The following is a 5,516-nucleotide window of genomic DNA, read 5'->3' as shown; positions in this document are numbered from 1 at the left end:
AGCATCAGTGGATTTTGGTATCCATAGAGGGTCCTGGAACCTATCCCCCCAAGGATACCGAGGGATGGCTATATCTTACATTTTGTTAATCCATTAATCCATGGATGGATACTTTGGGTTATTATAAATAATGCTTCCATAAACACTGGCAAATAAGTATTTGTCTCAGTCCCTGTTTTGAATTCTTTTAGGTATATACTTAGGAGTGGAATTGCCAGGTCATATGGTTATTTCATGTTGAGATTTTTGAGGAACCACCAAATTGTTTTTCACAAGCAGCTGCACCATTTTACGTTTCCATCAGCAATGTATGAAGGTTCCAATTTCTCTACATTTTTGCCAACACTTGTGATTTTCTGTTTTTTAAATTAGAGCCATTTTAGTAGGTGTGAAGTGGTATCTCACTGTGATTTACGTTTGCATTTCCCTAGTGATTAATGATGCGGAGCATCTTTTCACATGATTGGCCATTTGTATATCATCTTCAGAGAAGTGTCTATTCAAGTTCTTTGCCAATTTTTGAATTGGCTGTTTGTCTTTTTGTTGTTGAATTGTAGTGGGTATTTGTCTATTTTAGATCTTATACCCTTATCAAATGTAAGATTTACAAATATTTTCTCCCATTCTGTAAGGTGACTTTTTACTTTCTTGATAATGTCCTTTGCTGCACAGTTTTTAATTTTGATGAAGTCTGATTTATTTATTTTTCCTTTTGTTTCTCATACTTTTAGTGTGATTGTTAAGAATTCATTGCCAAATCAAAAGTCATGAAGATTTACCCCTATGTTTTCCACTTTGACTTTTATGCCTTTTAGCTCTAGTATTTAGATTACTGATCCATTTTGAGTTAATTTTTGTATATGATGTGAAATAGGGGCCCAATTTCATTCTTTTGAATGTGGAAATTCAGTTGTACCAACACTATTGTTGAAGACTGTTCTTTTCCCTTTTGAGTAGATTTGGCATCCTTGTCAAAAGTTAAAGCAGCCTTAGATGTATGCGTTTATTTCTGGACTTTCAGTTCTATTCCATTGGTGTTTATGTCTACCCCTAAGCCACTATCAAACTGCTTTGGTCACTGTAGCTTTATAGTAAGTTTTGAAATTGAAAATTTGAGTCCTCTGACTTTGTTCTTTTCAAGATTATTTTGGCTATTTGGAGCCCTTTGCACTTCCATATGAATTTGAGGGATCAGCTTTTCCATTTCTGCAAAAAAGGCTGTTGTAATTTTGAGAGGGATCGCATTGAATCTGTAGGTTGCTTTGAGTAGTATTGCCATCTTAACAGTATTGCCTTTCTACTCATGAACATAGGATGTCTTTCCTTTTCTTTCAGCAACGTTTAGTAGTTTTCAGTTTACAAGTCTTTCATCTCTTTGGTTAAATGTTTTCCTAAATATTTTATTCTTCAGAAGTTACTGTAAATGGGATTGCTTCTTACTTTCCTTTTGGGATTATTCATTGCAGGTGTACAGAAGCACAGCTAATTTTTGTGTGTTGATCTTGTACTCTGCAACTTTGCTAAATTCATTTATTAGATCTAGTAACTGTCTTGTACGTTCTTTGGAATTTTCTACATATAGAATCATGCCATTTGTGAATAGAGGTGTTACTTCTTTCTTTCTAATTTGGTTGACTTTTATTTCTTTTTCTTGTCCAATTGCCCAGTACGGTGTTGAATAGCAATAGTGAAAGTGGGCATCCTTGTCTTCTTCCCGATCTTAGGGAGAAAACCTTCAGTCTTTCACTGCTGAGTGTGATGTTAGCTGTGGGTATTCATAAATTCCCTTTATCATGATGAGGAAGTTTCCTTCTATTTCTAGTTTTCTGAGTGATTTATCATGAAAGAGTATTATATTTTGTCATACGCTTTTTTGGGTTGATTGAGATGATCATGTGTTTTTTTCCCCCATTCATCAATGTGGTGTATTTCATTGATTGATTTTTCTCATGTGTAACCACCCTGCATTTCTGAAATAAATCCCACTTGGTCATGATACATAGTTATTTTGATATGCTGTTGGATTTGTTTGATAATATCATTCAGGGTTTTCGCATATATATTCATAAACAATATTGATTTGTAGTTTTCTTTGCTTTTGATGTCTTTTATCTGGCTTTAGTATTGAGGTTATGCTGGCCTTATAGAGTGAGTTAGGAAGTGTTCCATCCCTTTCTATTTTTTTCATGAGTTTGAGAAGAATTGTTGTTAATTCTTTAAATGTTTGGTAGAACTCAGCAGTGAAGCCAACTGGTCCTGGACTTTTCTTCATTGGGAGGGTTTTGTTTACTGTCTTGATCTTTTTACTTGTTATAGGTCTGTTGAGATTTTCTATTCCTGAGTTTAGATAATTTGTGTTTCTAGGAATTTGTCCATTTTATCTAAGCTATATAATTTGTTGGAGTAAATTGTTCATAGTATTCTCTTACAATCCTTTATATTTCTGTAAAATCATTTATAATATCCCCTTTCATTTCTGATTTTAGTTATTTGTGTCCTCTTTCTTTTTTTTATTGTTAGTCTAGCTAAAGATCTGTCAATTTTGTTAACCTTTTCAAAGAACCAACTTTCAATTTCATTGATTCTATCTATTGTTTTCCTATTCTCTGTTATTTATACCACTCTGATTTTTATTACTCCCTTACTTCTGCTAGCTTTGGTTTTACTTTGCTCTTATTTTTCTACTTTCTTAAGGTACAGAATTAGTTTATTGATTTGAGATCTATTTTTTAAATGTAAATGTTTATAGTTATATATTTCCCTTTGAATACTGCCTTCACTGCATCCCATGAGTTTTGTTTGGTTTTGGGTTTGGCTTTTTACCACCAGCATCCCCTTTAATAAAACGTGGAAGATTTTATGACAGGGAAAATGGGAAGAGTAAAATATGACCATTCTAAAACCACAAAAAACCTTCTGTACATGTCTAGCACCTGGCAGAGGGGAGGGCAGGCAGTGCAGTAGCAGGCCGGAGCCAACCCTTTTTATAGATGATATCATAGTGTCCAGGTCAGTAGAGAAGTTAGACCTTAGGTTCTAAGCCCTTGAGGAAGATGTGTGTGTCAGTAGTGCCATAATCACTGCAGGACATGTACTCCACCTGGATGAAGACGCTGAGGGCCTGAGTCAGTGTGATGATGTGGATGTGGTCACTCTCCTTGCACATGGCTTCCACTTCCTGATGGCAGAACTCCTTGACAGTTTTCCCACTTTCCATGAAGTGCTTGAAGAACTTGCTCTTAAGCTGCAGGTAGCTGAGGTGAGCAGCCCCAGATAGACCACCAGGTAATCAGAGGTACTCTGGTTTTTGAAGGAGGCCAACAGGTCTGCTACTGAGGTCCACTTCTCTACCTGCTCAGTCAAGTTCATGGATATGTTGTGGAAAGCCTCAACAGCGGACCTAGCCCTGGGACACCAGGTCCTCTTTGCTCATAGCAGATATATCCTTGAACCACTGCAATTCCTTCCTGTCATCCAGCAGTGCCTCCAAGTGGGAGAATCTGAAAGCTCAATAGAAGCAGTTCCCATCAGGCCTGATCTTGCCAATATATGACTACTTTTCGTGGAGGTCCTTGATCTCATGCTGCTAGACACTGTCATCCTCAGCATACTCTTTGCACAGAACTGAGAGCTCCAGGTGCCCAGAGACCAGAGGGTTCTGCACAGCGTTCTCTTGCTGAATTCAGTCCTGCTGAGCCATGATGGCTTCAGCACAGACAAGACAGTTAACACCTTTGGAGTTGCTGCCCAGATGTTTCTTCTGCTCCATAAGTTTTTTTTTTCTTAATTAATTCATCTCTAATTATTTTCTAATTGCCTTTGTGATTTCTTATTTGACCCAATGGTTACTTAAGAGTGTGCTTTCCATATATTGGCGAATTTTCCAGTTTTCCTACAAAACGATAACTTCATTGTGATCAGACAATATATTTTGTATGATTTAAATGTTTTAAAATTTATTGAGGATTGTTTTGTGGCCTACTAATATGTCTCAGTGTATGTCTCTTTGAGTTTATCCTACGTGGCATTTGTTGAGCTTCATGGCTTCATAGATTCATGTTTTTCATCAAATTTGGGAACTTTTCAGCCAGCATTTCTTCAAATATTTTTTTCTGCCCCTTTCTCTCTCTCATCTCCTGCAATCTAGAAATCAGATTCACCCCCTTTCCCTAAGGTTTGATGATTTTTTTGTTTGCTGAATGCTGTAGTAGTTCATTTGTTTGATGACTTCCCCAGACTGTTTTTGCAAAGGCTGTATTCCTTGTTGTGTGTGGCCACTGTGGTCTTTATACCTTAGCTTATGTTCAGCCAGAAGTTTGACATGGATTTCCTTGAATGCCAGTGCTGAACAAACAACACCTCTCCAAGTATTTTCAGGTTGACTCTATGCCAGGGCACTCCTTCAGCACTCAGTCAGGCTTGCACTGAGTGTAGGGATCGGTCTGATGTAAAAGCTTAGTGTATTCTCAAGTCATCTCTGAGCATTCATCATACTCTGGACATGCACATGATTTTCTGTATTTCGCTGCATATATGCCTGCTTGTACATGTTCTAATTTACTAAAGAAACTCTCCCCAGCTTTTGTTCTCAGGCCTTAGGTGGTCTTTTGTATGTTTTGACTATAATCCTTTGCCCCAGGCAACTGAGGTTTGTTAGTTTGGCTTGCCGTGTTTTTGAGCAATACCAACTGTTTTTATGGCCTGATTTTCTAGTTAGGTGAAACAGAGGTGAGCACCTTGTACTAGTCCTTCAGGTCACACTTGGTGGATAATTTCTACTCTGCTCCCTGCTGAACCAGGGACCAGGGTCCTATGGTGGGAATCTGAACTGCTGCTGCTTTGATACCACCACCATTCTGGGGAGGGGATGGGGCGTGAGTGAGTAAAAATGCCACAAAGCTTTCCTACTGTCTCAAGGTTGCCTTTTTTTTTTATTCGACATCCACTTAGTTGCTATAAGCCTTTGACTGTTTTCCAGAGCTCTGATAAAGTTGATTCTAACAATTTCTTCTTGTTTTTCAATGTTTTTTTGTGGGGAAATGAGAGCTTGGAGCTGTCTACTCTGCCATTTTGCCAATGTCACTCCCACTCTAAAATTAACCACTTCATTCTTTTGGAAAGGTTTAAGAGACTCCTACAATTTCAGAACTGGAAGAAGCTTTTGTGATCATGTAGTCTGGTAGTTTGTAACCCTTCTCCCCAGAGCACCAGGGGTTCCATGGCATTCCCCCAGGGACACTCAGAATGTTTGAGGCTCTTTACTATCACTCTCCTCCATTTTCACCTGTCATTCAGAGTTTGTCACTATTACTTTTATTTTTTTTTAATGGTAAGTTTTCATTTGAATCAAGAATTTTTAGCTTAAAAATTTTTAGAAATCATTGATTCATATCAAGTGCTTAGTTCAGAGCTAGGCAAAGAAGGTTCAGGTTCCTTATTCAAAGTCATCAAGTTTCCTGGCTACTCAGCCAGGTAGCTGGACTAAGACATGTAGGCTTGCTTGGCAGGATAATAAC

General features: G+C 37.7%; 1 pseudogene; it reads right to left on the bottom strand.

The window, feature by feature from the left end:
- Positions 1-2,926: 2,926 nt before the first annotated feature.
- On the bottom strand, positions 2,927-3,769 carry LOC133104974 (ubiquitin thioesterase OTUB1-like; annotated as a pseudogene).
- Between the last annotated feature and the right edge of the window lie 1,747 nt (positions 3,770-5,516).

Source organism: Eubalaena glacialis, chromosome 14 (assembly GCF_028564815.1).
Source record: "Eubalaena glacialis isolate mEubGla1 chromosome 14, mEubGla1.1.hap2.+ XY, whole genome shotgun sequence".
Taxonomy (NCBI): Eukaryota; Metazoa; Chordata; class Mammalia; order Artiodactyla; family Balaenidae; genus Eubalaena; species Eubalaena glacialis.
The sequence above is the reverse complement of the archived record's forward strand: the minus strand, read 5'-3'. Positions and strand labels throughout refer to the sequence as shown.